Here is a 21,697-nt window from a genome sequence, read left to right as displayed (position 1 = left end):
AGTTCTGAGAGCTCACATAGTATGTACCTTTTTTTAAAATTGTTTTTAATGTTTATTTATTTTTGGGAGAGACAGAGATAGAGTGATAGTGGGGGAGGGGCAGAGAGAGAGGGAGATAGAGACTCCAAAGCAGGCTCCAGTCTCTGAGCTGTCAGCACAGAGCCCAACGCAGGGCTCGAACTCACGCACTGTGAGATCATGACCTGAGCTGAAGTTGGATGCTTAACCAACTGAGCCACCTGGGCGCCCCTGTATGTACCTTTTTATGTAGAATCCTTCACCTATAGCAGTATGAAAGTATAAATTTGCCTGGAAACATTAAACTCATCAAACAACATGAAACCGTACAGGTAATTTTTCTCAGCTTCCCTTCACAGATATGTGGACAACATGTGGGAAGTTGTATCTATACAACTAGGGCCAACGACCTATGCCAAACTATAGTAGTCAAGGAGGGGAAAAAAAACACACAGGCAAAAAAAAAAAAAAGAAGAAGAAGAAGAAGAAAATAAAACAAGCAGTGAGAGCATGAGGGGAATCAGGGTGTGGTTTTCTCTGAAGGAATACTCCATCCATCACTTTGTTAACCCAAGGGACAATGACCAAGAAAAAGAGGATACACATTTCACTCAGCAGAAAACCTGGTTTGATATTTTGTCAATTTCCTCATCTCATTTCACACATCATCCAAACATGCCAAAACCCAAAACAAAACAAAACAAAAAACCACTCAACCACTCAATGGGCAAATAAATGTATGTGCTGTGGGCGGAAATCAAACCATGTCTCCATAACCCTTGCCCTTGGTTAGTTTCTTATAAAGCGGACATCTTCCATGATTTTAGCTGATTAATTCCTCCTGCTTTTTCTGCATGACTGTCCTCCATCCATGCCACAGAGGCTGGATCCACTTTCCAGGCTAGACTGAGATTCTACGCATTATTATTTGACCTCTTTTGAAAAACTCATTGCCAGCTTTATAACCCGATCTGGGCACACCCCCCATTGGGGCCTGCATTTCCTGTGGATGATGCGTTGGTTTCCTAGGTGACAGTGGGAAGGAATAGACCTGTTAGCTGGTGGCTTCTGACTCACTCTCTGCAATGGACGTCACAGGATCGTGGCTGAACAAGTGGATGCTGAGAAAAACATGTGCTCCAGGGAGCAGCGGGGCACTAATGGTTAAAACCATCCCATTGTACCAGCTCTCTCTCCCACTAAGCAAGCCAACAGACTGACATGATATCAGATCTGAAAAAAAAAAAAAAAGCAACAGATTTGGAACCTCTCTGAACTCCCAGTCGTATAGAAGTGCACAGTGGAGTCCTAGTAACAGCACCAATATTTTGTTCCTTTCCTTGTTTAGAATTTCCTTTTTTTTCTGGAGTGTGAAAGTACCAGGATTCTCTAATGAAATGTCAGATGGAGGCTGAAGAGCAGGAAGTAGAGACAAACCAAAAACTCACCAAAAGCCTGTTTACTAAGATGTCAGCTCTTTTTTTTTTTAATTTATTTTTGAGAGAGAGAGAGAGAGAAGGGAGGGGGGAGAGACGGAGCGTGAACGGGGGAAGGGCAGAAAGAGAGGGAGACACAGAATCCGAAGCAGGTTCCAGGCTCTGAGCTGTCAGCACAGAGCTCGACGCAGGGCTCATACTCATGAGTCACAAGATCATGACCGAAGCCAAAGTCGGACACCTGACTGAGCCACCCAGGCACTCCAAAGGTGACAGCTTCTTTTGATCTTTCACACTTGCTCCCTGAGAGGAGAAGGTTAACTCACAGTGGGCTAACCAATTATCAGAGTCCAGGATGAAAAATACATTCTGTTGTGAAATTAATCTTCAGAAAAGCTGGATTTCATGAAGTCTAGACACACACACACACACACACACACACACACACACACACACACAGTGAGGGGGGTGGAGAGAGAGAGATTAACTTTCTAGCTACCTCTTTTTCTATCAGCTGAACCCAGCAACGTACAAGTCAGGGAAGACTGCCTGGAATAAAACACACGGAAGAGTTCCTTTGTCCTATAAATCTGAACTACTAAAGACTGAATGGATTCTTTAGATTCTTGAATTCCTTAAATGACCAACAAACCTAAAGGTTCTCTACTGGAGATAATGCATCTTGTTTTCCACGGAGCCTTAAGGGATGCTTTAAATAGCATCAGCAAGCATCCGAATGAATTAGACAGCAAATGTAGGTTAGCTTTATTTAGACAGATAAAGACAAGCAGAGAAAGTTGTCTGGTTCAAGGGCAGTGCAGCCTGACACGACAGCATTTCTCAGAGGAGGGGAAATTGCTTTGGGAGAGTCAGAGGTATTTTGGGCAAAGAGCAAAGTTCCTTGGATCACCAGGGGAAGCAATGCTAAGTTCTTCAGTACAGAGGAGCAGGAATTAAGAGTGGCCTGCCACTCATTGAAGGAAAGATCTATAGATTTAAAATGTAAAACAGAACTCAGCATCCCTAAGTTCACATATGCATCCTCTTTTCTCTCTCGCATTCCTTGGGAGCACCATCAGAAAGGACACACTTCCCAGAACATGAGCTAAGGCAGGGAGTTTATCAGACTCCTCTGGAATGGGACTCGGCATCCCCAGCAAGTTCTGCTTCAGGAAGTATGTCCAGATGGAGGGCCCCTGGAGATGGGGGAGCCCAGAAAGCAGGGACACTGGCAAATACGAGGGCATCCACTCATCAGATAAAACTGTAGGTGCCTGGAAAAAAGGTGCAGTGCATGAATTTGGTTTACTTTTTTCTCCTTTTTCCCCCCATCCCTTGAATTATTTTCTGAAAACAAACTCCTTATAAAAAGCAGTGGGTCTAGAAAAATGTGTACAACTTTCTGGTTTCATTTGTTTTTACTGTGATATTTACGGTTTCTTGTCTTTCTAACTTTTTGCTAACTTTCCTCCTCAGCGGGCCAAAGTCAAGTGATATTTGATGTCAGCTTGTAGCCCTATCAGTAATTTGTTTTAAAAATAAAAAACAATTTCAATCCATTATGATGTTCCAAATGTAGCACTGAATTTAGACTTGTAAAAATATCTTCAGAAAAATCTAAAAATTTAGATTTGCATAGATTTCCATTTCCTCCAAATCTAATTTTTATATGTTTCCTTTTTTAAGGGTCTCGTAACTTCTGAAACTTATACATCTTTAAATGTCGCCAAGGCAGGTATAGCAGAGGGAAATACTATGTTATGACCCTGTCATGAAGCAGAATTTAAGCTTCATTGTGAATTAGGCATGTATTCCACTTTCTTTGTACTTACCATTCAATAATTCACTTCCTTCCTCCCTCCCTCCCTTCCTCCCCTCCTTCGTTCCTTCCACAGTTATTTACTGAGAGCCTACCCTACACAAACAGTGAGCATCAGACTTACTTGCTCCCCTTCTCCATTACCGGGGGATTCTCTCCCTAATTGTTGCCTCTCCCCTCTGTCTACCCCAAGCCCATTCACTACTTACCTGGTAAACTAGCATATGGACCAATAATGTGTTCAATTGGGAACTACCGTTTTACACTTTTACCAAAGCACACAAAACTTCTCTAATTCACTGCCCCAAACTCATTATACTTTTAGCCATTTGTAAAACTGGCAAATCAGTTAATCATTTGAATTCTAAGAAGGAGGTGGAAAGCCAATTCCTGTGACTGTATTTGTAAAGTAGTAAAGTCAAAAGACTCATATGAGACCTGGTACCATGCATATTCCAGTGTTATACTAACTTTTTTTTTTTTAATGTTCATTTATTTTTGAGAGAGAGACAGAGTGAGCAGGGGAGGAGCAGAGAAAGAGGGAGACACAGAATCGGAAGCAGACGCCAGGCTCTGAGCTGTCAGCATGGAGCCTGACATGGGGCTTGAACTCATGAACTGTGAGATCATGACCTGAGCCAAAGTCGGATGCTTAACCCACTGAGTCACCCAGGTGCCCCAAATGTTATACTTTTAGTAAAACCCCCTCACCTAAAGTCTTCATTTTTGTAGTTACAAGAATGTGATCAAAAGGGAGACTAGTCTTTTATTCCTTTTTGGTAAAGACACTAACATTTCCATGTGAAGTGAAATGAAAAAACTTAACATCCCTGAGGGGCGCCTGGCTAGCTCATTTGAGAGGAAGTGACTCTTTTGTTTTTTAACCTGTTTTTTTCTTTTCTTTTCTTTTCTGAATATAATTTATTGTCAAATTGGCTTACATACAACACCCAATAAGAGAAAATGACTCTTGATCTCAGGGTCCTGAGTTTGAGCCCCATGTTGGGGGTAGAGATTACTTAAAAAGAAAAGAAGGAAAGAAAGAAAGAAAAGGAAAGAAAGAAGAAAAAGAAAGAAAGAAAAGAAAAGAAAAGAAAAGAAAGAAAGAAAGAAAGAAAGAAAGAAAGAAAGACAACAAAACTTAACATCCTTGGGATCTATATTTCTTGCTCTGACATCTGTAATCACCTCACTATTATTAGAGTATCTTTATTAAAATTTCCCAATTTGTGCTAATAACGAGACTTTTAAAGTGTTCTTCAATAAGTCAATCTCAGAACTCACTTTTAATATTTTTTAAGTGCTGGAGGGAAAAAAAAAAAACCTTGAATATGGAGGTAGAAGACAAAGTTATAATTGCTAATCCAAATAAATAAAATACGATGTACGTAACTTTAAAAAAATCGTAACAATCTTTTGTTTGTGTTTTCCGGCCGTTCTCCACGTTTGCTACACTACTATTTCAGTAATCTTAATAATTCTCTAAAGAAGACAATGTTTTCATAGTGTTCGACTAGATAGACTGAGAGTCACACATTTTATTTTTGTTTTGTGACATTTGTGGCTCTTCAGCGTGACACTGGCATTCTTCCTCCTCTGATGCAACTTCCTTCTCTGTTTCACTCTGTTTTGGTCGAGGTTGTTTCAACCTCCCCCCTTCTCTGTGCAGTCTTTCAGCTGGACCAGGAGAGCCCGAGCTGTCGCTTTGTTTTCTGAACATCCACTTCTGTTTCCTGTGGCAACACCTGCAGATAAATACGTAGCCGGCTACCCAAACGGACACTGCCCGCACCCCCCAGACGCTCTCCTCCGCAGGCCCGCGCAGACCCAGGTATGCGCGCACATGCGTGCTCAGCTCCTCCACCCTCCCCCGGGGAGCTCAGAGGACTCCAGCTGTTTTCCGACCCTGGCAGCAGAAGCGGCTGCAGAGCCTCTAATGTTCCTTCTCTGGAACCAGCGCTGATCGTGCTGCTGCTGCTGCTGCCAGAGAAGGATTTAAGTCACCTGGACTGAGGAGAAGACCGCTGAACTGTGTCAAGACGGTGGAGCCAGATACTTCAGGCTATTTGAAGCCATCAGAGGGGAAGGAACCAGACTTGGGGTTCCTCCACCCGAAGCGTGTTGCCCGCATTGTTGACAACCACGTACTGATATTTCAAGACTCAGCTCAAGCATAATAATCTCTTTCTGAAGCTTTTCCTGATAGGCTGCCTGGGCCTTCTATACCTGTAACATCGTTATTTCATTTAGGTGCTTATCTCCCCTCCCCCCCCCCCCCCCCAACCCCACGTTAGATCCAAACTTTTAAAGGCGTGCACCTTGGCTGATTCATCTTAGTATCTTAGTGTCTTAGCATCTTGGCACATAACAGGTGCTCAATAAATGTTGGATGGATGAATGGAATTCACTGCTCCCCTCCCATGGGTCAAAGTAGCAATTGACTTTTGGTGGAGGGGGAAAGAGAATAGTGTCCTAACAGGTGTCTTTTCTCCTCTTTGAAGTTAACATTGGAAATGAAGAGCCCACTGTGATGGTGTGAGGATGCCCCCCCCCCCCCCACCCCGCCCCCAAACATGTGAAAATAACTCAGCAAAAAACAGAGCAGCTGCCTGGTCATCTTCCCCATCACTGGGATTTCTTCAGGTAACCAATAAATAGGTAAGTCCGATCCTGCTTACCAGATAAGACTTTGAAAAACTCACAAGCGGGAGTGAGAGGAAACTGTTGTATCAAGGAACATTGTATTAGCAACAGGAAAATGTGGCGCATATCTATTAAATTGATTGATGCAATTCATGTCCCAGAGTAAGATGTTTCAACATTTAAAATGTTTCAGCATCAAGGGATGGTAAGGATAAGACAGACTGTGTTAGGTTCATAACTTGCATTATCTCATTTTGATTCTCCCAAAAACCCATAAAGAGACCTTACTGTCTTCATCTTACAAATGAAGACAATGAGGCTTGGAAAGGAAGCCATCTTGGTACTAATACTCAACCGAGCTTAGATTCAAACTCAAATCTGTCTGGCCCCAGAGTCCTTTCTTCACTGCTCTTGGGTCCTCTCAAGAGCTGTTTTAACAATATCGACATCAAGTTTTCAGAGAGGTTGAAAAATAAAGATTGAATATATTTATATATCTATCTATCTATCTATCTATCTATATATATATATATATATATTTAGTTTGAGAGAGCATGAGTTGGAGAGGGGAAGAACGAGAAGGAGAGAGAGAATCCTAAGCAGGCTCTGCATTGCCAGTGACAAGCCCAATGTGGGGCTCAAACCCACGAACCATGAGATTATGACCTGAGCTGAAACCAAGAGTCGGATGCTTAACCCACTGAGCTACCCAGGCTCCCCAAAGTTTGAATATTTTTGAACACTGACAATGAGCCACCTATAAGGCAGGGCAGTAAGGGAGGTTGCAATGGACTGTTCTCTACTCAAGGAGCTAAGTAGCTGGTGTAGGAAGCTGGTACCCAATACAGGCTGAACAATAGATGATGAAATAAGGGCTGCTGTGAAGGGGACAGTCAGAACTGAGGGAAGGAGTGATTGGCTTGGTTGTGCAAGGAGAGCAGGGAAAGTTCACAGAACACCAGAAGGTGTCATTTTGAGAAGACTCTGAGGAGGTGGGGAGAAGGCACAGAAGGTTTGGGGACACTGCAGAGTGAGGGAACATGTTACAGGAGCTGGGTGGAAAGTTCAGGGAAGTCAGTGCATGGTTGGAATAGTGGAAGGTGAAGGTGGGTTGGAGCCAGGCCATGGAAGGCTCTGAATAGGAGCCTGAAACTGAAATGGGGAATTATTGAAGGTTTTTGAGTAGGGGGAAGGCAAGGTTCCAATCAAATCCTTGACAAAAACATCCAAAAGTATTGCTGAATTCATCCTGACACCAGATCACAAGTACACAAAGTACACAAAATTGAAAAATATAGAAAATCAATATTCTTAACCAAGACTCAAAACAATGGCCTGCTTACTTCTGAAGAAACACACCAAATTAAGTGGATATATGCCTGAATCATCAGCTCAAACCCGAGCCACCCTCTTTCTTCCACACGGGCCAAGAACAATCCCATTCTCATGATTCCTAAGACAGCCTCATCAACTCAAAAACCTGGGGCAACACATACAATCCCCTCCTCCCTCCCTCTCCCCCCCCCCCCGAAAAAAAATTCCAGCAAGGAAATGACAATTCCTTTCACTTCCTTCCTTTCTTCAGCGGCCAGCCAATGAAGATTGCTTCACCGTTCTCTCTCTGATACACCAGACACACATCCTAGAGTAGGAATTGGATCCTGATGGCTTAATTGAGTTAAAAGAAAAGTGCAGATTATCTAAAAGCCTCTCAAAGGTTTCAGAGTGGCTCTCACATCTCAGAAAGCCCAGTGGTGGCTCTCAGTTCTTTGGTTAGGGCGGAGCTGAATGAATATCGTAGCACAGAATTCGAAAGCACTGGAAGTCAGCAGTTCTGAAGGACTGCAGAAAGGGCTTGTTTACACTTTTCTCTCGGGCTGAAACCCATCTATTTAAACTTTAACCAGAGACAATTATAAAACCATGGTTAGCCAGGGATCGCAGGCTGCGCAAGACGGGAGACAGATGCCAACAGTCTGGCACTGGAGGAGGGAAGGTTGAGAATATTTTGAGGAAAGGGATCAAAGAAGAAGTACAAAGGTTTTGCAAACAGGTGTCACCTAGGTTGGTCTTCATGGGAACAGGGAGGGAAGGGGGAAGGAGTGGGTGGGAGAAGACAGGCAGGGTGGGCACAGAAGACCCACAGCTTCTGATGGTATAGGCGGGACTGGGGCTGTCACTGTTCCACCAGTTCAAAAGTGCCACCCAGGCAGAGCCAGCTGCTTTAGCTCGACTGTTTACACCTTTTTTTGTTTCCCTCTTGGATTCCCTCCCCTCAGGGAGTCAGTGCCTCTGATAGAGGCACCCAGCCCACCAGGACACAGGCTCGCTTCCCCAAGGCCAAGCCTCCTCTTCAATTCAGGTTTTCCTGGCAAAGACCTACTCTGGAGCTGACAAGCAGTCCAGTGATGTCAGAGGAAATACCCCACTTGACAAAGGACTGTGCTCCAATTGCCAATAAGCTGAATTCCCTCGCATGCCCTGTTCTGGGTCCTAGGATCTGGAGAATCCTAAGAACACACTCAAAGAGAGATAGTTGTTGCTGCAAAGTAAATGTTTTTATTCTGGATTTGAGGATGTCCGTGGACCTGATATTGACATGAGGGCCAGTTTTAGGTGCATATACAAACGTGGGGAGACCTACGGGACACCAGCCCCCCAGATCTCTGTGTAAAGGAGTCTGACATTCCACCCCTAGATACTCAATCTTTTTTTTTTTTTAACTTTTTGGTTTTGAGTATTCCTATTAAGATACAAATGCAATATGTAGAGGAGAGCCCCTGCCTCAGATGTTACCAGCTAATTTGTTAATAGGGATTCACTTTCTAGCCAGGTCCAGTCAGATTAGAACTAGGGCTCAATAGGAGGAAGATTCAAGACACACATTTTGGAGATGGAGAATGGGCAGAGGCCCTGGATCTATGGGTGGGAAGCTCGTAGTAGTCATGGAAGAGGCCAGAGACAAGTCTCTCTCTGTGCAACAATGAGACCCCGTCCTTCAACATAGGTCAGAGTTCATGAGGACAGCAGAAAGCCAAAGTCATGCTAACTTCCTGTGAAGCTTCCTTCTCTGCGAATCCAGCTTTTACCAGGGAAAGCCGTTTGGGGCACAGCCAGAGGGAGATAGGGGAGGTCAGAGGATCTGCAGATATTCAGGGCCACAGCATGGTCTTCCAGGGCAAAGAGGCCAAAGTCATGGGCTTCTCTCCAGACCAGTTTGTTACACTCACCAGAAGATCTGTGCTATAGCTCTGAACGTCACTCCCAAGTCCAGCCAACCATCTAAAAAATTCATGATGCTGTTCACGAGGGTCTGGGTAGAGAAGGTGGGGACAGCTCCCCGAGAACTCACCCCAACTGGGGACAGATCCCAGGGTAATATCATCGCTTATGGGGGTTGGGAGGTAAGCACTTCATACAAGGTGTGACATAGTATGACATTTATTTTTTAAGTTTATTTATTTATTTTGGGAGAGAGTGTGTGCATGAGCGCGTGCACCCATGTAAGCAGGGGAGGGACAGAGAGAGAATCCCAAGCAAGCTCCACGCTGCCGGCACAGAGCCCGACATGGGGCTCGATCCCACCAACTGTGAGATCATGACCTGAGCCAAAATCAAGAGTTGGACACTTAACCGACTGAGCCACCTAGGTGCCCCATGACATTTTATCTTTAGTAAACATAGGCTAAAATTTTTCTTTCTTAAAGTTTGTATGAGTGCAGATTGCTTTCTTATGCCCTGATCTCCAGAGGAAAGGGAGGAGGTCTGGTTCTTATGTCTCCTGCAGGATGGAGCCTGTGAACACGTGATTGCTGGCAGGTATCCCAAGATCTGCGCAGAAATTTCAGAGGGATACACACATTGCCCAGCTCCTACCAGAGGGTGTTATACCGGGGAGAAGATATTCTATAAAATCGGTCATGACATCTCCAAAGGAAATCCTGGGAGACTGGACATAAACCAGAGAGGCAGTATAGTGCAGGTGCCCCCCACAATACAAAAGTGGAGCATTCCTACAAATCCTTTCATAAGCTGAAATGGCATAAAGCAGAGAAGCTATTACCATCAATTTATAAGAAATAACCCCTCTTAGGCTTTTCCTGATACCTCAGGACACATCTTGCTAACAGGTGCACAAAATAAATTGAGATAAAACGCAGATGCTCCCAGACCCAGTTCACAGCTCTGGTGGCTCGATGCGGAGACGCTGGGTGTAGTTGGTGGGGAAGGAGCTTGGCGGGGCCACTCACGCTGCTCAGGGCGTGCACTGCCTCTGGTCGAGCTCCGCGCAAAACAAACGCTGAACCTGCTGGGCTTTTCTGCGTAAAAGCAAAAATCCTCTTCGGATTTCTTTTGGTTAGCAAAAACAAGTACTAATGTGGGTCTTCTGTAAGAGGGAAGTGGTGTAATGTATACTTTCAAAAAGCGAGGGTATGTTACCTATATGGTGGCTCAAAGCATGGATTCAGGAACCAGGCCGTCTGGATTCAGATCCTGATGCTACCACTTATTAGCTTTGGGACCTTGAGCAAATCGCTTAACCTCTCTGAGCCTCAGTTTCCTCATCCATAAAATTCAGGCAATAGCAGTTCCCAGTTCACAGGGTTGTTGGGGGGCTTAAATAAGTTAATATTTAAAGGGTTAAATGAGTTAATATTGAAAAGCACTTCAAATAGTGTCTATCACAGCAACAGCTATTTAAACATTGCATTTTCAGGGTTTTTTTAAATTTTTTATTTTTTTTTAATTTTTTATTATTTTTTTTAACGTTTATTTATTTTTGGGACAGAGAGAGACAGAGCATGAACGGGGGAGGGGCAGAGAGAGAGGGAGACACAGAATCGGAAGCAGGCTCCAGGCTCTGAGCCATCAGCCTAGAGCCCGACACGGGGCTTGAACTCACGAACCGTGAGATCGTGACCTGAGCCGAAGTCGGACGCTCAACCGACTGAGCCACCCAGGCGCTCCTCAGATTTTTTTTTTAAATGTTTATTTTTGAGAGAGAGAGAGAGAAACAGTGTGAGTTGGGGAGAGGCAGAGAGAAAGGGAGACACAGAATCCGAAGCAGGCTGCAGGTTCTGAGCTGTCAGCACAGAGCCCAAAGCGGGGCTCGAACTCACAGACCGCGAGATCATGACCTGAGCCGAAGTCGGACGCTTAACCGACTGAGCCACTCAAGCGCCTGTAACGATCGCATTTTAAAAGTAACATGATCAACCCTCCAGGCCTGGAAACCTCGCTTGGTTCTATGATTGACCCTGTCTCCAAGAAGGTCTGGGGTGACTCTGGTCTGCACTTTTTTCCACCCTACTAGCTTGAGGAGACAGAAGAAAGATAACCCTGAAGCCTTTCTCCTCCGGGCTTCTTTTCCAGCGTTAGCCATGGCACTTCTGTTCTACGCTTGAAGCCTCGCAACATGCATGCCCGGGGCCGGGGTAAAGTCAGCACCAACAGGGAGCGCTGTCCGGTGCCCGGGCCAGAAACGGGAAGTTCCTTGATGCAAATCCCTCAGGCCCTCGGGCAGGCTCCATGTTTGTGCTGTAACTAAATACCACACTCACCTGTCCTTCATGGGTACCAGGCACAAAGCCAGGGTTATAGAACACAGGGAAAAGCCCTCATTGGGAAAGGTAGGAAAAACAGAGAAAGAAGCAGGTGGCAGGAAGAAGGATCATGGCAAATGGGAAACCAAATACATGAGGAAAAAAGAAAAGCTCCAATAAGTTCAAGGAAACTTTTTTTTTTTTTTTGGGTCTCTCTATTTTTGACCAAGTGAAAAAAAAACCAAACACAAAAGAATAAACTAAGCAACTGGAATCAGATGGGGCCAGTGAAGGGGGGGGAACAGGCAGCAGAACTCTACAAATATATGCTAATTACCTCATCCTTCCTCCCGTGCCCTGCAAGGGAGGCTCCAGAGCCGGTTTGTACATTGGCCTAATAATGATTTCATTTCACAGACATCTTTCCACGTTTTTGTTTTTTTGTTTGTTTTTTTTTCTTAACAAAGTCCATCACAATTCTGTTTTGGGATGTAGAAACAGTATCTATCTTTAGGAAATTTAAATGCCAAAGAGCTCAGATAAGCATAATTGAGAAGTAAAGAATGGTTGGTGTGACCAGGACAAATATCAAATCACAAATATTTGAAATTCTTCCCCTTCGGGGCCCTAAGGAGAGAAGTGCCTTTGTTTGCTGAATTGGCTCACAGAGGACCTGGCCTTTGCCGTGTTGCGTAGGATGTTGGATGGGGAGGAGAAGCCAGAGGAAGGTCAAATATTTAAGAGCCTACTATGCAACAGGCGTTCTGTTAGATGCTAGAAATTTAAGAGCATACAAAACAGGCCCCTACCCTCATGAAGCTAATACTTTTTTAGACTTTAAACAAAAATGTAGTAAATTGCACGTAACATAAAATTTACCACCTTAACAATTTTTTAAGTGTGTGTTTATTTTTGAGAGAGAGAGCACGAGCAGAGCAGAGGAGGTACGGGAGGTGGGGGATGGGGGAGACAGAGGATCCAAAGCAGGGTCCTCGCTAACAGCAGAGAGTCTGATGCAGGACTGGAACTCACAGACCATGAGATCATGACCTGAGCGGAAGTTGGACGCTCAACCGACTGAGCTACCCAGGTGCCCCAACTACCTTAACCATTGTTAAGTGCAAAGTTCAATAGTGTTAACCCTATTTACACTGTTGTGCATCCAATCTCTAGAATGTTTCCATCTTGAAAAACTGAACTCAATGCTCATTAAAGAACTCCCTCCCTGCAATCCCGCCCCCCCCCCCCGCCAACTACCCCTCACCCCAAGGTCGGAGTCACCACCATTTTACTTTCTGTTTTTATTAATTTGACTATTCTAGGTACATCATGTAAGTGGAATCATATAGTATTTGTGTTTTTGTAACTGGCTTATTTCGCTCAGTATATCCTCAAAGTTCCATGTTAGAGCATGTATCAGAATTTTGTTGCTTTTTAAACCGGAATAATCCACTGTATGCACATGACACATTTTGTTTATTCACTCATCTGTTGATGGACGTTTGGGTTGCTTCTACTTCCGGGCTACTGTGGATAATGCCACTGTGAACACAGGTGTGCAAATATCTCTTTGAACTAATGCTCTTTTTAAAAAAATTTTTTTTAATCTTTATTCATTTTTGGGAGAGAGACAGACAGAGCATGAGCAGGGGAGGGGCAGAGAGAGAGGGAGACACAAACCGAAGCAGGCTCCAGGCCCTGAGGTGTCAGCACTGAGACCAATGTGGGGCTCGAACCATGAACCGTGAGATCATGACCTGAGCCGAAGTGGGACGCTTGGCTGGCTGAGCCACCCAGGTGCCCCTGAACTAACCCTCTTTTAGGGAGCTTATCCCATCGTATTTGGATTATCTATTTGCCCATCACTTGGCCTAACTATGTGGCTAGCTGTACGAGGACTGTGTCATTTATCTTTGTATTCCAACTCCCTATACAATGCTGGCACGTAGTAGGAACGCAATAAATACTTGTTGGCAAAATAATTTATTTTTATACTTCTTAATCACTACTGCTGCAGCTGGCTGTTTTACATATTTTAATAAATAAGTTTTGCAATTTTAATGAATGCTATTTTGATTATATTTACATACTAAGCTAGTTTATACAAGGAGGTTAGTATAAAAACCTAAATCTCAATCAAAATTCACTTTCTAGATGAAATGCCATTGACAATTCCTTTTCATTCACTTTGCTTAAAATCAGCTCTTGTTGCTCTGATTCTTGTCCTTCCTTTCCTCCCTTTTTAAGTCAGCATTGCCTAGATATTAAGGAGTCTCCTCAAATCATGAGACATCCTGTGGATTAAAGCTAGGCATGGGCCTAGGGTTGAGTTTGCTCAGCTCAACAACTTTCATTGAGCGTCATTCTGTCTGAGGTACAAGATGAACAAGGCACAGCCCTCCCTTTGGAGAAACTCACAGTCTTGCAATTCTGTCTGGTTCTTCTTGGCCACAATTAAGCAAGAAACCTCAGTTTTCTCAGGTGCAGAAAATAGTATTTATCCCCATTTCCCATACTCAGTTGAGGAACACAGACACTGTAGCATTCACAAAGCATGAGGGGGTGAAGGACACTGAAAATTCTGGGTAGTATTATATTTGATAATAATTGCTACGTGTGGTATCAGCAGGGGTAGAAGCTAGTTCTGTAATTCTTTACAAAATAGACATTTGGAATCATGATTTCTGGTCAAGGAAGCATTATTGTACATTAACCTTGGAGGGACTTTCTCAGCTCTGAACACAAAGAATGGTCTTTAAAATATAAAAGAGAAGGGCGCCTGGGTGGCTCAGTCGGTTGAGCGTCTGACTTCAGCTCAGGTCATGATCTCAGGGTCCATGAGTTCAAGCCCTGCTTTGGGCTCTGTGCTGCCAGCTCAGAGCCTGGAGCCCGCTTCGGATTCTGTGCCTCCCTCTCTCTCTGTCCCTCCCCTGTTCATGCTCTGTCTCTCTCTCTCTCAAAAATAAATAAACATTAAAAAAAATATTGAAAAATAAATAAGTAAACCCATAAAATAAAATATAAAAGAGAAAGGTTAAAAGAAACAGTTGGCCCAAAAGATAAAATCTTCTAGGAACTAAGAATGGAGAGCAATAAATGAGACTGAAGACATGGGCCTGTTGGGCTCCAGATCTGAGGCAGAGGAGGCTGGAATGGAATCTCTACAGGGTTAGGGAGACTAAAAGTGAGGAAAGTGTGTGGGAGCCAGAACCGCAACCAGCCAGAACCAGGTTTTCTGTTGGAAACTACCAATGGTAGTTTCTTTCTTTCTTTCTTTTTTAAATTTTTAATGTTTTATTTAGTTTTGAGAGAAAGAGAGAAAGAGATACACAGAGTGTTGGCTGGGAAGGGACGGAGACAGGGAGACACAGAACCCGAAGCAGGCTCGAGGCTCCGAGCGGTCAGCACAGAGCCCAGAGCAGGGCCCGAACTCACAAGATGCGAGATCATGACCTGAGCCAAAGTCGGATGCCCAATGGACTGAACCACCCAGGCGCCCCATCTAATGGTAGTTTCAAAACAGGGGCTAGGGGCATCTGGGTGGCTCAGTCAGTTGAGTAACCTGCTTTTGATTTCTGCTCAGGTCATGATCTCGGGATTCATGGGATCAAGCCCTGTGTCAGACTCTGTGCTGACAGTGCAAAGCCTGCTCAGGATTCTCTCTCTCTTCCTCTCTCTCTGCCCCTCCCCTGCTCATGTGAACTCATGCACTTGCATTCTTTCTCTCTCTCAAAAATAAATAAATAAATACACTTTAAAACAATAACAACAACCAAAAAAAAAAACCCACCCCAAAACAGGGGCTAGACTGAGAACCGCCCCCCCCCAACACAAAGTCGCTTATTAAAGAGGCTAAAAAAAAATCCTCGCCACTGCCTGAAGATGGGCCTTATGTGAGGGAATGGTCTGGCAGGAAGACAAGGAAGGGCACAGAGCCCTCATGACTGCCTCTGTGACATCTCTATTACCACAGTATGGGAAAAGAAAAGACAAGCTCTCTTTACCTGGGTAATATGATTGTCTATAAGGAGGATCAAACAGACCATACTGAAAAAATGTTAGAACTACAAAGACAACTCAGCAAAGCTGCAGGGTATAAGATGAAGAAATACAATTCAGTTGCAATCCTATATCTCAGTATTTATCACCCATGATATTTAAGAAACCAGTTTTAATAGTTTTAATAGCAATAAGCGATGAAGTACCTAGGAATAAATGTAATACAGATGTGGATTTTTATCTATAAATACAATGTTGACATTATGTATAGAAATTAAAAAAAATTTTTTTTTAATGTTTATTTATTTTTGAGAGAGAGGGACAGAGCACAAGCAGGGGAGGGGCAGAGAGAGAGGGAGACACAGAATCTGAAGCAGGCTCCAGGCTCTGAGCTGTCAGCATAGAGCTCGACGTGGGCTTAAACTCAAAAACCGTGAGGTTATGACCTGAGTCAAAGTACGACATTTAACTGACTGAGCCACCCAGGCACCCCATGTATAGTAATTTTTTATGGAACAAATTAACTGAGATTTAATACATGGAGACATATAGCATACTCATGAATTGGAATATTCATTAAAATGAAGAAGACATTTCTTCTAAAGTTAATGTTTGATTTCAGTGCAAACCCAATTTTTAAAATCCCAACCTGATTAGGTAACACGCAACAATGGTCACTGAGTTCATGTAAACAGTAAAGGTCAAAACTAATTATAGTAGGTGGAAATGTCTTTGCCAACAAGTGAGGGAATATACAACTTAGAGTGGCTTAAACAATAACAGGTTTATTATTTCACGTCACAGGATGTCCAGTGGTAGGCGGTTTCAGTATTGGCTAATTCAGCAGCACAATGACACCTCCGAGACCTAAGGACTTTTCATCTCCCTGCCTAGCCATTCTCAGTGTGCTAGGCTCTAGCTTGTCCTCTCAGGGTGGCAAGATGGCTGCCACTGTTTCAGCCATCACTTTCTCCTCCAACTCTGTACAAAGATAGGAAGGGCAAGTCGTCTTCTTTTGTACGTTTTTAAGTGAGAAGAAAACTTACCTATCCTATCTCTACTCTAACACAATTCCACATAGGTTTCTTTCTTTTTTTTTTTTTAAGTTTATTTATTTATTTTGAGAGAGAATGTTTGAGTGGGGGAAGGGCAGAGAGAGAGAGAGAGAGTGAGAGAGAGAGAATCCCAAGCAGGCTCTGCACTGTCAGTGTGGAGCCCAAGCAGGGACTCGAACCCACGGACTGTGAGATCATGACATGAGCCAAAAATCAAGAGTTGGACATTTAACTGACTGAGCCACCCAGTTGCCGCCCCCAAGTAACTAAAATTTAAAACCAGAGGCAGCATAACAAACCTGGATTAAAAAATGAGTTAGTTAATAAATATGTGTTGGAATATTTATACATATTTTTTCTATTTCACATTACAAGATTTTAAGTTGGTTTAAAGACCTAAATTTGAATAGTCAAATTTAATACCTCTAGGAAAAATATAAGAGATTATATTTATACCCTTGTGATAGGAAGAACTTATTAAATAAAGCACAAAAGGATAAAATCATCAAGGAAAAGGTGAATAATTTTACTACCTCAAAATAAAAATATATCACCAACAAAGAGAGAAGATATTTTTTCAGACATACAACAACCGAGATATTCATGTTCAAAAATTATAAAGAACTGCAAAGCAATAAGAAAAAGAAACAACTAGAAAGAAAAATTGACAAAGAATATAAATAAGCAATTCACAGAAAAGAAATCCTAATGGCCAATAGATATACAAGATGTTCAGTCTCACTAGAAATGAAGGGAAAACAATATTAAATAATAAAAAGTTACCATTTCGTAACTATAAATAGGCAAACATTTTAACATTTAAAAATACCAAAAATTAGTAAGATGTGAAGAAATGGGACACTTAGAAAGCAAAGTGGTGATATGTATTTATGTAAATCCTAAGACCCAGCAGTTTCTCTGTTCTCTAGATTAGTGGTTCTCAACCAGGGTGATTTTGCCTCCTGGGAAATATTTGGCAATATTTGAAGACATTTCGGTTGTCACACCTGCGTGGGGGTGGGGTGCTACTGGTACCTTTGGGGTAGAGGTGAGCAGTGCTGCTAAATATCCTACCCCACAGCAAAGAGTTATTCAGTCCAAAATGTCAATAACACCAAGGTTGAGAACCTGTGGCCTAGAAAAACTGTCACATGGTGTGCACCAGGAGATAGGTATTTAAATGTTAATTGCAGTATTGTTTATTATAGCAAATAACAACACACTGAAAACAATTCACACATCCATAATGCAGGAAGTGGATAAGTAATTTGTGTATTTCAAACAAGGGAATAATATACAACAGGTATATTTAATGAATTAGTTCTTCAGGTTACAATGTGAATCAATCTAAAAAGAAATGATGACTAGGGACACCTGGGTAGCTCGGTCAGTTGAGTATCCAACTCCAGCTCAGGTCATGATCTCACGGTTTAGGAGTTTGAACCCCGCGTCGGGCTCTATGCTAACAGCTCAGAACCTGGAGCTTGCTTCAGATTCTTTATCTCCTTCTGCCCTTCCCCAGCTCTTGCTCTGTCTCTCTCTCTTAAAAATAAATAAACATTAAAAAAAATTTTTTTTAAGTAACAATGACTAAAAATGCATTGCAGAATATTATGTACAGGGTGATATAGTATTCCTTTACAATTTACAAATACAAAGCATACTATATATTGTTTATGAATGTATACATATAATATAAAAGTATAAAAAACATGCATGGGAATGATTTATAGGAACTTCCAGGTAGTGATTACTTTTTAGAAAAGAGGAAAGGAGGGAAAATAGAGAAATGAATGAGATCGGGAGTAGATAATGGGTTTAAACTACTTGTAAGACTTTTTATAGCAAACAAACAAACAAAACCCCTAAAGCAAATAAGCAGACATTAAGATCTGTTGAGTGTTTTATACACAGATGTTTGGTAAACTATTTTCTATATTTTTCTGTCTGTTTGAAATATTTTATGATGAAAGTATTTTAAAGTATTTTAAGAGCTGCATCTGCAAGAAGTGAGTATTCTCTTTGTGTTTCAGGAGCATAGAGTTGGTAGAGGGAGCCAATGTTTCCAGAAGAAACCGTGCCACTCCAAAGGGAAATTAGAAAAGGAGAAAGTGACCCTTGAATAAAGAAGAGTTTATGCATTTAAAGACCCCTCTCCGGGATTCTTGGCAGGAAGAGTTCACTTTCCTGCTGCATCAGGGATTGGAAGGCTATTCCTCTGTCCATGGTCCTATTCCTCTGCTTCAAACAACTTTAGAAGAATCCAGAGGGAGGTTCAAATCTGCAATGTAGAAAAGCATTGAAGTGTTCTAGATACAGCTGAGAAGCTGAAAGAAGACGGAATTTGTGGGTATAGCAGATCTTTGGAATCTTTGAAAAGAAGTTCTGTCGGCAGTAGATCCCACCAGCAGAAGGGGATCCTGCTGGACAGCCATTCTTTTCAATATTGATGAACAGCATCTATCCGTGGAGTGAGCTCCACTTGAGCTGAAGCCTGCTTGGTAAGAATGACACTATCATCTCCCTAACATTTCATATTTTGAAAGAAAGCCCTTCCCATTCCTGATGCTTCTCATCATTTTTTCCCAACACTCCAGTAAGACCAGTCAACATTCACCTGTGCTTTTATAGCGATGAAGAGAGACTAACAAACTCAGTAACTCAACTGAGAAAGACATTTTATGGGCAGCCCATGGTAATCACCTATCTTTTAAAAAGAAACAACATTTTTTGAGATCCCAGGAGGTGTCTGGCACTACACGAAGTGGTATGAGCATGAGAGTGCAGAACATAATGTTTGGGAACATAATGTTCCTCCGGGGACTTAAAAATTAATGCAGATCCAAAACTGTTTAAAAAAATGTGGGTTGTAATAAATTATGGGAAAACAAAGTGAAAGGTGTAGGGGCAAAAATCCCAAGCATAGTGATGGAACTAGAGAACATGGAAATGGAATATGATGAGCCAATTAACCTCAGGAGAACAGAGACTCATGGTATGGGCAGAATACAAGACACTTATCTTGAGAAGTCAATTTTGCAGACTCAGTTACTTGTCCACACACACAAAATCAATAGCTATTTCTGATAGGCTGCTGGCAAAAAAAAAATACTGTTCTTTTCTATAGATGGAGTCTAAACCATCCAGCATACAATAAAGTGTTTAAGAGAAAAAATATATGTGGGCTGGCAATCTTTCAATCTGTAAAGCTGGTGATCTAGTTTTGGGTGATAGCTCTAATGGAAATAGGTGCAATTGGGTTTGTAGATACTGATTTTTATCAGCAACCAGAAACTGTGCTAAAAGCTCAATTTGGCCTACTTTAGGTTCCCCGGCTAAGTTAGCGAGGGAATTTTCATTAGGTTATTTGAAGAATAAGAAGAAATAAAGCAATGCATGAACACCGTGATATGTAGGTGAGAAGGTATCTTAATAGAAATAGTACTCTAGTCTAGAACAGTGTTTCCCCACCAAGGTGATGGAAAGTACTGGGAAATGCAGAGACCTAACTTGTCCTCAGACTGAGCTTTCTTCATTGCCCCGGCTTTCCAGTTTTAATAACTTCAGCCTTGCTAACCTGCCAGTACTAGGGAAGTCAGTTTCATGTACTGATGTCAGCCTCTAATTTGAACTCCCTCATGGTCATTGCAACTTCGTTCACTTTTGTAATTATTTTTTCACATTTTCTTGTTTTATAGCAATACGGAAAGATAAAAATACCTAGAAATGTTTTTTTTTTCCAATGTTGAAGGGAATAATTTAGACAGTCACTTCCACATGGATATCTAATAGGCATCTCAAACTGAGTACGGCCAAAAGAGAAGTCTTGATTCTTTCTCTTAATCTTCTTGAATCAAACAACCCCAAGAGGCTTAAATAGAGTTTTACTTTTTTCATAAAGAGATGTCTGGAAATAGGTTATTTCTGGTGTTAATTCAGCTGCTCAACTACACCATCAAGGACCTAGGTAGTTTCTCTTTTTTCCTGTCACTATCCTTAACATGTTGGCCTTTAATTATCCTGTCTTTTATTTTGTAGTCACAAGATGGCTGCTGTGACTCCAGGCATCATGATGGTGCTCAAGATAGCCAAATTTGTCCCCAGAAGCCTTTCTCTTGGGTCTCGTTAGCCAGAAATGAATCATTCCTGGCTGCAAAGGAGATGGGGAAATTGAGTATCTAGCAAAAGAGAATGGGATTATTATAATTGAATTGTACTGATCATGATTCATCACTTGGAGCTGGACATATTGTCACCCTCAACAAAGTCAGGGCTCTGTTAGCAAGGAGGAAGAGAACAGCTGTTGGAGAGGGAAGTGACACAGACTGCCACACTTCTTATTCCCAGCCTACCTGTCTCACTGAATAGCATCACCATCTGCCCAGTGCCTGAGCCAGTAACAGAGGAGAGAGCTTGGATTCCTTTGTTTCTCTTATGTCCCCCATAAAAAAATACCACACAGTTCGGTTGACTCTACTTCCCCTATGTACCCCTAATCCACTCTATTTGCCCTTAGTCACTGGTATCCTAGTTCAAGCTACCATTGTTCACCTGAATTACTGCAACTGCCCCCTAAAGAAACAGAAACAATCACTTCCTTGTTTAGAACCTCCCATCGGCTTCCCATCTCATCTAAAATCCAAATTTCTTACGCTGACCTTCCATGCCTAGAAGATCTAGGTTCTGCTCACTGGTCCAACTTTATCTTGTTCCACTTTTCTGTTTGCCCCTGACTTCCAACCACGCAGGGTTTCTTTCTCTTCCTCTGATGCTAACTTGTTACCGTCTTGGGAACCTTGGAACCACCTGTTTTCTCCATCTAGAGTGCTATGCATTTCTGATCTTTTCATGACCAGCCCCTCCTTGTCATTTAGATCACTGTTCAAATGTCATCTCTTCAGAGAGGTCTTCTCTGGCCACCAATCTAAAACAGCAAACTGGTTGGTCATCCGTCACTTCATTCTATTTCATTTCTTTATGTTTGCACCTACCACTGTCTAACATTATCTTATTTACCACTTTATGTGTCATGTATGAAATGTAACTATTTATTTCCCACCTCCTTCACACTAGAATATCAGCTCCATGACAGGAGAGACCTTGTGTGTTCTGTTCACAGCTGTATTCCTAGCACCTAGATCAAGGCACATGGCAGGTTCTCATCAAATATTTCTGAGTGAATGA

General features: G+C 42.4%; 1 protein-coding gene and 1 long non-coding RNA gene across 2 annotated transcripts in view; one reads left to right on the top strand and one right to left on the bottom strand.

Annotated features, from left to right (window-relative positions):
- MKLN1 (muskelin 1) overlaps positions 1–21,697 on the bottom strand; it is a 379,442-nt gene that overhangs the window by 279,095 nt on the left and 78,650 nt on the right. The gene's annotated exons all lie outside the window — the stretch shown is intronic.
- LOC144614689 (uncharacterized) lies at positions 4,224–20,528 on the top strand. The gene is made up of 3 exons (XR_013552664.2): positions 4,224–5,104; positions 5,775–5,931; positions 18,547–20,528. It is a non-coding gene; the product is annotated as an uncharacterized LOC144614689 (long non-coding RNA).

This window comes from Panthera onca, chromosome A2 (genome assembly GCF_046562875.1).
Source record: "Panthera onca isolate mPanOnc1 chromosome A2, mPanOnc1 haplotype 2, whole genome shotgun sequence".
Taxonomy (NCBI): Eukaryota; Metazoa; Chordata; class Mammalia; order Carnivora; family Felidae; genus Panthera; species Panthera onca.
Note: the sequence above shows the minus strand (reverse complement) of the source record. Positions and strands in the feature narration are given on the sequence as shown.